Source organism: Myiozetetes cayanensis, unplaced genomic scaffold (assembly GCF_022539395.1).
Source record: "Myiozetetes cayanensis isolate MyiCay16 unplaced genomic scaffold, myiCay2020 scf995, whole genome shotgun sequence".
In the NCBI taxonomy this organism is placed as follows: Eukaryota; Metazoa; Chordata; class Aves; order Passeriformes; family Tyrannidae; genus Myiozetetes; species Myiozetetes cayanensis.
Genome location: NW_026088291.1, coordinates 3,013 through 15,105, shown reverse-complemented (window position 1 = coordinate 15,105; position 12,093 = coordinate 3,013). Strand labels below are relative to the sequence as shown.

The window sequence follows — 12,093 nt, the reverse complement described above, 5'->3', positions numbered from 1 at the left end:
CCTAAGCAATTGTAAATCCGAAATTAAGGGGCTCCAAGTATGGAAGGGAAGTATAGAGAAAGGAAAATAAAAATCCTTTATTAAAGGATATATGTGTATTGGTAGAACAACGAAAGAACACAAAACCAAGCAAATAATCCTGTACGAAAAATCCCCTCAAAAAAAGGAACCAGTCCGGTATTCCTTGCTTTTTGGTGCAATTCCAATCCCGGTCAGCAGGGGCCGCTGTTGGATCACCGGAGGAGCAGAGCCTGCAGGGGATCCCTGACAAGAGAAAGGTGATGTTTCTTCCTCATCCAACCCTAACTCTAACCTTAACCCTAATTGTAACCCTATCCCTTACTCTAACCAAAAAGTTACCTAAACTCTAACTCTAACCCTAACCCTAATTGTAACCCTATCCCTTACTCTAACCAAAAAGTTACCTAAACCCTAACCATAAACCCTAACCCTGACCCTGACCCTAACCCTAACCCTATCCCTTACTCTAACCCAAACATTACCTAACCCCTAACCCTAAACCTAACCCTAAAACCTAAGCCTATGCCTGAGCTTAAGCCAAACCCTAAACCCTTACCCCAACCCTAACCCTAATGAAAGGCACATTGGTGACATCATGGGAACGAGTGTCATCACGGGGGATTGATGAAAACAAAGAGACAGCTCTGATTTCACGGGGACATCGGTGACATCACATGGGACATCAGTGACAGGACAAGTAAATGGCTGACATCAAAGAGGCATCAGTGACATCACTGGGGGTATTGGTGACATCACAGGGGACAGTGATGACACCACAGGGACATGGGTGAGATCATTAAGTACCAGTGACATCACAGGTGACTGTTGAAAACAAAGGGACAAGCACAAGGAATCAGTGACATACAGGGGTCTGGTGACATCACAAGGATATCATGGGGACAAGGTGCCACCTCTGGTTACAGTGGTGACACCACAGGGACAGCTGTGACATCATTTAGGAACCAGTGAAATCACAGTGGGCTGGTTAAAAAAAGGTGACAGTCGTGATGTCACAGGGACATCAGTGACATGAAAGGGGTCTGATGACATTGCAGGGACATGGGTGACATCACTGAGGACCAGTGACATCACAGGTGACTGGTGAAAATAAAGGGACAGTTGTGATGTTACAGTGACATCGGTGACATCAATGGGGACATTGGTGACTTCACAAGGACAAGGTGACATTACAGAGACAGCAGTGACATCCTCAGGAGCAAAGGGGAGAGTGGTGACATCCTTGGGGACATTGGTGGTATCAGTAGGGACCAGTGACATCCCAGGGGACTGGTGACAACAAAGGGACAGTTGTGATTTCACAGAGACATCAGTGACATCACAGGGACATGGTGCCACCCCTGGGGACAGTGGTGAAATCATAGAGACAACAGTGACATCATCGGGGACCAGTGACATCACAGGGGACTTTTGACAACAAAGGGACAGCAGTGATGTCACAGGAACATCAATGACATCATTGAGACATGGTGCCACTTATTAGGACAGTGATGACACCACAGAGACAGCAATGACATCAATGGGGATATCTGTGACATCACAGTTGACATTGGTGTCTTCACAAGGGAAGAGGTGACATCGCAGAGACACCAATGACATTATTGGGGACACTGGTGACATCACAGTGGACAGTGGTGACATCTCAGGAACATCAGTGACAGCATTAGGGACCAGTGACCTCACAGGAGGATGCTGACAACAAAGGAAGAGCTGTGATGTCCCTGGGACATCGGCAAATTCACAAGGAGAGGGTTGATATCGTAGACACAACAGTGACATCATCAGGGACAGTGGTGACACCACAGGGACATCAATGACATCATTTTGGACCAGTGACATCACAAGGGACTGGTGACAAAAAAAGGGAAGTCCTGATGGCACAGGGAATTCAGTGACATCAGGGGACATGGAGCCACCACTGGGGAGAGTGGTGACATCACAGGGGACACTGGTGACTGCCCAAGGCCAGAGGTGACATCACAGAGACACCAGTGACATCATCAGTGACACCAGTGACACCACAGGGACAACGGTGACAGCACTAGGGACATTGGTGACTTCACAAGGACAGGGGTGACATCACAGAGACACCATTTATATCATCGGGGACATTGCTGACAGCACAAGGGTCAACGGTGACATCATAGGGGACTGGTGACATCACGAAGGACTGGTGACATCACAGGGACATTGGAGAAATCACAGGGACAAGGTGCCAGCGTTGACGTCAGGAGTGGCATAAGAGGGACCGCAGTTACATCACTGGGGACCAGTGACATCACAGGGGACTGATGAGAACAAAGGCTAAGCCCTGTTGTCACAGGGACATCAGTGACATCACAGGGGACATCGGTGAAATCACAAGGACAGGGGTGACATCACAGAGATACCAGTGACATCATCTGGGACATTGCTGACATCCAAGGGGACATCATTGAGGACGAATGGCATTACAGGGGACTGGTGACCACAAACGGACAGCCTTGATGTCACATGGACATCAGTGACATCACAGTGGAGAGTGGTGACATCACAGGGACAGCTGCAATATCACTGGGGACACAAGGACCACCTCTGGAACACCACTGACATCAGAGGGGACAGTGGTGACACCCATGAGGACAGCAGTGACATCACTGGGGACCAGGGACATCACAGGGAGATCGGTGACATCAAATGGAAAACGGTGATGTCACAGGGACAAAAGTGACATCGTTGGGGACAATGGTGACATCACAGGGACAGTAGTGACATCCCTGGAGACCAGTGTCATCACAGGGGACATGGTGCCACCCCTGGGGACAGCAGTGACATCATTGGGGACCAGTGACATCACAGGGGACTGGTGACAAAAAAGGACAGCCCTGATGTCACAGGGAAATCAGTGACATCATGGGGACAGTGGAGCCACCGCTGGGGACAGTGGTGACATCACAGAGACAGCAGTGACATCATTGGAAAACAGTGACATAACAGGGGACTGGTGACAATAATGGGAAGTCGTGATGCCACAGAGACATCAGTGACATCACAGGGGACATCAGTGACTGCACAAGGTCAGGGGTGACATCACAGAGACACCAGTGACATCATCACTGACATCGATGAGACCTGTGATATAACAGAGACATCGGTGACATCACAGGGGTCTGGTGACATCACAAGGAGATTGGTGACATCATGGGGACAAGATGACACCATTGGTGGACAGTGGTGGCACCACAGGGACAGCAGTGACATCATTGGGGAGCAATGACATCACAGGGGATTGGTTAAAACAAGGGGACAGCTGTGATGTCACAGGGACATCAGTGACTGACGTCAGTGGTGGCATAAGAGGGACCGCAGTGATATCATTGGGGACCAGGGACATCACAGGGGACTAATAAGAACAAAGGCTAAGGCCTGTTGTCACAGGGACATCGGTGACATCACAGCAGACATCAGTGACTTCACAATGACAGAGGTGACATCACAGAGACTCCAGTGACATCATCAGGGTCATTGCCGACATCACAGCAGACAGTGGTGACATCACAGGGGGAGAAGTGACATCATTGGGGATCAGTGATGTCACAGAAGACTGTTGACAGCAAAGAGACAGCCTTGATGTCACAGGGACATCTGTGACATCAGTGACATGACGGGGAACTGGTGCCACAGCTCGGCACAGTGCGGACATCACAGAGACAGCAGGACATCATTGGGGACATTGTTGACATCACAGGGGACAGTGATGACACCATAGAGACACCAGTGACATTAACGGGGACATCAGTGACATCACAGGGGACATTGGTGACTTCACAAGGCCGGGGTGACATCACAGAGACACCAGTGACATCATCTTACTTCACCCTCTTCTCTTCAGTTTGTACTTCAAATGTCCCCTACACACAACCAGCCAATCACAGAACACCAATTAAAACAGTTTATACAAGAGAGTTTATACAACACTTTTATACAAGTCCACTCTCCAAGGACGAAACTCCCATTTATCAGTGAACTTGGCAGGCAAAGAACAAAACTTTTGCAGGTGGCTGGGCCAAACACAGACCAAAAAATATCAACAATCCCTGATACACTTATAAATCCACCTTCCAAAAGCAGGTCCCAGGTTCCTTTGGCTGGCTCAGAGGTTCCTGCAGTCACTGGTTTATTCTCTTCATCACCTCCAAGAAAGGAAACCAAAGGCAATGCACGACTTTAGCTGCACATGGACCAAAACCCAACAATTCCGCCACTCCTTTTCTCCAAAGTGCACCGAGGTCCTCGAGTCCCTTGCGGCTCTCACTGCAGGGCATATCTTGAATAGGGAACTGATTTTATGAAGATTAGGGTGATAATGATGACTGCCCAGATCCTGGTATGGTCTTACTCCCTTTGATGGCACCCATCTTGGACCTTGATCTGTGAAAAGACAGGTGTGGCCCTTCCCCAAGTTATGAGAAGAAAAGGCCCCACCCATTTTCCTGTTATAAGATCTTTATAGAGAACTTTTGCTTGGGTTGGAACAACAGGTCTGGAGGGAGAAAAGTGTTTGATCTCTCCCCATCCGATTTAAAAAATTGAGCACAGAGGTGGCTTTTTGAAGCCATTCCTGCGGGGTGAGTCCGACACAAGACTTTTGTTGTCTCTCCAACACGGTCTGGAGTGTGCGATGGGCTCTTTCAACAACACTGACCAGTTGGAGAGCAGGGAATACCCGTGCGGTGCTCGATTCCCCACAGTGCAAAGAAGTCTTGTGTGGCCTTCGCCACAGCTGAGGGTCCATGATCCGTCTTTACCTGCTTGGGCACCCCCATGTGGGTGAAGGCAGCAAGGAGGTGTCTTTGGGAGTCCCACCTTTTTTCTGTAAGGTGTTTAACTAATAAAAAGCACCATGAACAAACCATACTAACAGGCCTCAGCCTGTCTTAGCAAGAGGCCTGCTTGCAGGTTGGGGGAAAAAGTACTGGCATTGATTTCAGGCTGCAAAAATGTCTTGGTTTTTTTGGCCCTCAGATCTTCCTGGTTCTTTTTGGCTTTCAGGTTTGTCTGGTTCTTTTTGGTCCTCAGGTCTACCCGGTGTTTTTTAGCCCTCAGGTCTACCTGGTAGTTTTTGGCCATCAGGTCTGTCTGGTTCTTCATGGCCTTCAGGTCGGTCTGGTTCTTTTTGGCCCTCAGATCTCCCTGGGGTTTTTTTTTTGGCCCTCTTGTCTACCTGCTTCTTTTTGGCCTTCAGCTCTACCTGCTTCTTAATGGTCCTCATGTCTTTCGGGATCATTTTGGCCCTTAGGTCTACCCGGTTCTTTTTGGCCCTCACGTCAGTCCAGTTCTTTATGGCCTTCAGGTCTGTTTGGTTCTTTTGGGGCCTCAGATCTCCCTGGTTTTTTTTTTGGTTCTTAGGTCTACCTGCTTGTTTTTGGCCTTCAGGTCTCTCTGGTTCTTTTTGTTCCTCAGGTCTACCCGGTTCTTTTTGGCCCTCAGGTCTCCCCAGTTCTTTATCGCCTTCAGGTCGGTCTGGTTCTTTCTGGACCTCAGATCTCCCTGGTTTTTTTTGGTTCTCAGGTCTACCTGCTTCTTTTTGGCCTTCAGCTCTACCTGCTTCTTAATGGCCCTCACGTCTGTCCAGCTCTTTTTGGCCCTCATGTCTATCTGGTTCTTTTTTGCCTTCAGGTCTACCTGGTTTTTTTGGCCCTTGGGTCTGTCTAGTTCTTTTTGGCCCTCAGGTCTCCCCGGTTCTTTTTGGTCTTCAGGTCAGTCTGACTTTTTGGCCCTCAGGTCAACTGGGTTCTTTTTGACTTCCAGGTCCACCCAGTTCCTTTTGGTTTTCAGGCCTATCTGGTTCTTTTTGTCCTTCAGGTCTTCCCGGTTCTTTTGGGGTTTCTGGTCTGTCTGATTCTCTTTTCCCTTCAAGTCTGTCTGATTCATTTTTGGCCTACGTGTCTCCGCAGTTCTTTTTGGCCTTCAGGTCTGTCTGATTTTTTTGGCCTCAGGTCTACCCGTTTATTCTTGGCCTTAAGTTCTGTCCGGTTCTTTATGGCCCTCAGGTCTGTCTGGTTCTTTTTGGCCCTCAGATCTCCCTGGTTTTTTTGGACCTCATGTCTACCTGTTTCTTTTTAGCCTTCAGTTCTAGTTGCTTCTCAATGGCCCTCAAGCCTTCAGGTCTTTCCCCTTCTTTCTGGCCTTCAGGCCTACCTGGTTCTTTTTGGCCCTCAGGTCTTCCTGGTTCTTTTGGGGTTTCAGGTCTGTCTGATTCTTTTTGGAACTCAGGTCTACCCCATTCTTTTTGGGCCTCAGGTCTGTCCACTTCGTTTTGTCATCTTGTCTACTCAGTTCTTTTTGGTTTTCAGGTCTGTCTGGTTCTCTTTGCCCTACAAGTATATCTAATTCCTTTTTGGCCTACGTGTCTCCGCAGTTCTTTTTGGCCTTTAGGTCTGTCTGGTTATTTTTCGCCCTCAGGTCTGTTTGGTTATTTTTGGCCCTCAGGTCTGTCTAGTTCTTTATGGCCTTCAGGTCTATCTGGTTCCTTTTGGCCCTCAGATCTCCCTGGTTTTTTCTGGCCCTCATGTCTACCTGCTTCGTTTTGTCCTGCAGCTCTACCTGCTTCTTAATGGCCCTCACGTCTGTCCCGTTCTATTTGGTCCTCAGGTCTATCCAGTTCTTTTTGGCCTTAAGGTCTGTCTGGTTCTTTTGGGTCCTCAGGTCTACCCAGTTCTTTTTGGCCTATGTGTCTCCCATTTTTTTTGGCCATCAGGTCTGTCTGATTTTTTTGGTTTTCAGGTATTCCCTGGACTTTTTGGCCTTCAGGTGTACCTGGTTCTTTTGGGCCCTCAGGTCTCCTCAATTCTCTTTGGCCCTCAGGTTTGTCTGGTTCCTTTTGGTCCTGAGGTCTACCCTGTTCTTTCTGGCCCTCAGGTCTCTCTCGTTCTTTTTTGTCCCCAGATCTCCCCGGTTCTTTTTGGCCCGCAGGTCTACCTTGTCCTTTTTGGCCTTCAGATCCATTTGATTCTTTTTGGCCCTAAGGTCTACCTGGTTCGTTTTGGCCCTCAAGTCTGTCTGGTTCTTTTTGGCATTTTGGAACCTGGTGGAATAAGAGGAACCTCAAAGCGTTTTGGGAACCTCAAGGAACAAAAGGAACCCCAAAATATTTTGGAACCTCACAGAACACAAAGGAAATCTGGAGGAACAAAGGAACCCCCCAACTTTTGGGGGTTCTGGAGGTCCCCTGCCATGTTCAGGCTGTTGGGAGGTCCCCTGTGTTTTTGGGGGTCCCTCTCTTCATGGTTTTGCCTTTTCTGGGTTGCTGGAGTTCCCGGGAATCCCGGGCAGTCCCCCCTTGATGTTGAAAAAGCCCTGGAATGATGAATTACTCAGAGAACTCCCCCATTAGGTGACCTGAATTCTTCAAGCCTGCAAAGTCCTGGCTCTGGGCCTTCTGTATCCCATTGCAAGGTCTCATTTACCTGATTTATTCTTCCAGCAGAGCAGGGAGAGCAAACAGTACAAGCTCTACCAGCTGAACCCTTGTTAACTTTTGGACCTTTTTTTTGGTGCCTTTTTGCCATCACCCTCTCAGAGCCCCCTGTTTCAGGGTCCGGGGGTCCCCAGTCCCTCCACACCCCTCTCTACTCACCCTCTCCACGCTCTCTGACAGCCGGGGGGTCCCTCAGCTCTGCTGTGACCCCTCTCTGCTCCCCCCACTCCGGGGTCCCTAAAAAAGGGTGTCATCGCTCTCCCTCCCCCGCCGGGATCGGGCTGACCCCGGAACACCAACCCCCACCGCGGGGAGTCCCCGCATCCCCCCGCCCAATCCCCGGGGCTCTGCCGGGAACCCACACCGGGATCCCCCTCCCCCCGTAAAAAAACACCAAACCTCCAGGAGTCCCCCTAAGGTCCTCCCGAGGGGCATTTGCGGCTCAGCTTCGGAGCTCCAAACATCCCCCCACCCCGAAACCACCCCGGAGGCCCCTCCCCAAAATATCTGAGAGGAGCTCTCCCCTCCCCCGCGGCAACGTGAGGGATTGGGGGGAAGATGCTCCTCCTCTCCCTCCTCCTCTCTCCTCCTCCTCTTCCTCTTCCCGCCCCTCCTCCCGCTCCTCCTCCCCCTTTCCGTTCCACGAGCGAGGAGCTCGCCCGGTAAGTTTGGGTTTGGGGGGGAATGGATGGGAAAAAGGGAGAGGGGAAGGAGAAAGGGGGTGGACCCCAAAGAGAGCGAGAGAGGGGTGGGACCCCCAAAGAGACCGACCGAGGGCGGGAGGGGAGGAAGCCGGGGTTGATGGGGGGGGAGGGGTGGGCGACGGGAAAAGGGTGGGAGAAGGGAATGAGGGGAGGTGGGAGAGCGGGAAAGGGGTTCCCGTGGGGGTCCCTTCGCGTCCCCATCGCTTGATCCCCGGCCAGGGGGACCCCCGGGACTGAGGTTTGTTGTCGATTCCCAGCGGGCCGAACAAAGGCCCCGGCCACGTGTCAGGAACTCTTTGATTGTCCCCAAGACTGCCAGGAGTTCCCCAATTCCCCCCTACCCCCGCCGCGGCTCCCCAAAGTGGGGATATCGGAGAGGGGGGAACCCTGGGAGTGCTTTTTTGGGGTGAATCTTGGTGTTTTGGGGTGAATCTTGGGGCTGCCGGGGGGCACAGTGCTGGGAAAGGGGAGTTAGAGGGGATCCCAGGGCCAAGGAAAGGGGAGGGCAGGGATCGGGAGAGGTGGGATGGGGGGTCCAGGGAGAGCCTCTGCACGGGGGTCGCCGGTGTCGGGGAAAGGGAGGGTCGTGGAGGGGTTGTGGAGAACGTCCAGAAAACGGGGTCCAGGGGGTCCCCCGGTGTTCAAAACCAACAACAACAAAAAAGGGGGATTCAGGAGTCTGGAAAAGGCAGGAATGGGGATCCAGGGGTTACCAGCGTCAAGGAAAAGACGGGGCCTGGGGGCTGGGAGAGGTGGGAGGGCCGGGAAAGGGGTTGTTGCAGGGGGTCCTGGAGCTGAGGAAGGGGTGAAAGGGAGTCCCAGTGCTGGAAAGAGGTGCAGGGGGTCCTGATGTCCAGGAATGGGGGTCCAGGGAGTCCCAAGGTAAAGGCAAAGGGAGTGTGGAGTCTGGGAGAGATGAGATGACTAGGAAAGGAGGTGCAGGGGGGTCCTGGTCCTGGATAAGGGCGTTCAGGGGGATCTGGTGCACAGGACTGGGGGGTTCAGGGGGTCCCTGGGGCACCCCAGGACCGCCCGGCAGGATAAGCCAGGAGTGGGGAGCTGGGGAGACCTGGAGATTTGGGGGTCAGGGTGGTCCCAGGGTCAAGGGAAGGGAGAAACTGGGAGAGCTGTTGGATCAGGGAAGGGGCTTCAGGGAGTCCTGGAGTCAAGGAAAAGGGGGGCTGGGGCTGAGGTGACAGGGGATGGCCAGCCAGGAAACAGGGAGATGCAGGGACTGGGAGAGGTGGGATGGTGAGGAAAGTGGGGGCAGGGGGGTCCTGGAGTTAAAGAAAGAGGGGTCTGGGGTCTGGAAAACTGGACTGGTCAGGAATGGGGGGACCAAAGCCAGGAGGAGGGGGAAGAGGAGGAGGAGCAGCCGGTGGGGGCTGCTGAGACCCCTGGAGTGGGGAGTGCAGAGAGGGATGGTACCAGACCCAGGGGACTCCCAGCAGAATGGAAGTCATGAAGGGGGAACCTGCAGAGACAGGAGGTTTTTAGGGTTCAGGAACCCTGAAAAGGGGACCTGGAGAGGGGGTGCCTTGGGACCCCTGGGACACTGAAGTGGGAAGCCTGGACAAGGGCGAGTCCTGGGACCCCTGGCAGCCCAGACAGGTGGACCCCAGAGAAAGGGGAGCCCAGAGAAGGGGGACCTCTGGGATTCCCAGGATCCCCAGCAGCCTGGAGAGGGGGAGACCCCAGAGAGGTGGGACCCCCAGCAGCCCAAAGCAAAGAGTAAGGGGAGAAGGGACCCCTGGGGCCTCCAAAACCCCCAACATCCCTGAGCAGGGGGACTCTGGAGGGGGGGGAAGTTCAGGACCCCCAGGAACCCAGAGAGGGCAGGGACCCTTGGGAGGGTGGTCCCCCAATACACAAGGAACCCCCACAGCAGCCCAAACAGGAGGGACCTCCCAGAACTCCAAAGTGGAGAGACTTGAGAGGGGAACTCCTGGAAGGGTATTTTTTTCTGGTCCGAATCTTGGAGTTTTGGGGGTTTTTTTTGGGAGGGGCTTTTGGTGTTTTGGAGGTTTTTATGGTCCCAGAATGGCTGGTGGAGTTCTAGAGGTGGACTTGGGCAAGAGGAACCCCCAAGCCAACGCACTCAGCCCTTGTTTCCCCCAGCAGGATTTGTCCTTCCCAAAGCTTGGGCGGATGGAGGAGGAGGCTGCGAGGAAGAGGAAGAGGCCGCGGGCCCCCCAGGCAGGTGAGGAGGAAGTCAGTGCCCCTTTGGCCCTGTCTTGTGGTGCCTGTGGGGCCAGGATTTGGGGGATGTCCTTGGCCTTCCCTCTGGGCCGGAGGCAAATCCCCTGCCTGTCCTTCTTCCTTCCTGCCCCAGGCCCCGAGCTGAGGACGGAGAGCACGGAGGACAAATCCCCCGGCAGAGCCTGGTGGGAGAGGCCGTTTTGAAGGGCTCCCCGGCACAGGAAGGCAGCGGGGAGGAAAAGGCCCGGAGATGCCCCCGGAGGAGGGGCTGCAAAGCCAGCCCAGGGAGCTCTGAGGAGGAAAGACCCGTCCTGTGCCGGGAAGGCGGCCGGAGCTTGAACCAGAGCTCTGAGCTGGTGGTCCCTGAGCAGCCTCCCAGCAGGGAGAAGCCCTTCAGGTGCTTGGAATGTGGGAAGAGCTTCAGGGTGAGCTCCCACCTCCTCAGCCACCAGCTCATCCACACTGGGGAACGGCCCTACACGTGTGGGGAATGTGGGAAGAGCTTCACTCAGAACTCCACCCTGATCCAACACCAGCGCATCCACACTGGGGAACGGCCCTACACGTGTGGGGAATGTGGGAAGAGCTTCAGGGACAGCTCTGCCCTGATCAAACACCAGCGTACCCACACTGGAGAACGGCCCTACAGGTGCTTGCAATGTGGGAAGAGCTTCAGTCAGAGCTCCCACCTGATCTGACACCAGATCATCCACACGGGGGAACGACCCTACAAGTGCTTGGAATGTGGGAAGAGGCTTCAGACCAGCTCAGCTCTCCTCAGGCATGAGCAGACACACAAAGGGGAGAGGCCCTTCCACTGCACCGACTGCGGGAAGGGCTTCACCCGGAACTCCACCCTCATCACCCACCGGCGCATCCACACCGGGGAGAGGCCCTACAAGTGTGGGGAGTGTGGGAAGAGCTTCACCCACAGCTCTACCTTGACCAAACACCAACGGACCCACCAGTAAGGGAAGTCCTAGGAGTGCCCTGACTGCGGGAAGAGCTTTGGCCGCTGCTCCCACCCCAAATGACCCTCCTGATGGTGAGGCAACCCCTGGAGTCCAGTGACTGTCAGTCCATCCCTTTCTACCAGAAAGGGGCAGTCCCCTTTGCCAGGGGCATTTTCTGCCAATAGAACCCTTCTTGGGGGTGTGTGGAGATTCCTGCCTTGACTGGGACCCCCCAAGGTCACTGCTGGAGGTTGAGAGCAGAGATCTCTCCATGAACATTGGTCTGGGGGAGTTCCATCCATCTCTAATTCTTAATTCTTTCTTTGGTGCCAGCTTGAGTAGAATTGCTTCAACAATTGCTTTAGTGTAGAGCATTGTCCTATCTTACGCTGTACTACTGGTAGTTTTAGTATTTCTATTGTGCAGTAAATAATTCTGATGAAGATCTTTTGTCTGATCATTTGTAACCCTAAATAATTCATTTCTATCAATAGATCTGATTACCATCCTTAAAACCTGGGGGACAAAAGTGGTTCAGTCCCACCTCTGTAATTCCTCTAAACTGAAAGTTTTGGCATAACCCAAGGCTGAGATTGGATCCAGCAGCCCCAGCACCCCACAGTAAGTTGGGAGCTCAGGGGGCCACCCCCTTTCCCAGCTCCTCTGTGCCCAAAGACCCCCATGGGACCATCAGACTGGCCTGACCACCCCCCCTTTTTCACCCTTCTCTCTGTTCCTT

The 12,093-nt window shown here is 53.1% G+C and overlaps 1 pseudogene; it reads left to right on the top strand.

Moving 5' to 3' along the window:
- The first annotated feature begins 10,467 nt into the window (after positions 1 to 10,467).
- Positions 10,468 to 11,651, top strand: LOC126653238 (zinc finger protein 239-like; annotated as a pseudogene).
- The last annotated feature ends 442 nt before the right edge of the window (positions 11,652 to 12,093 follow it).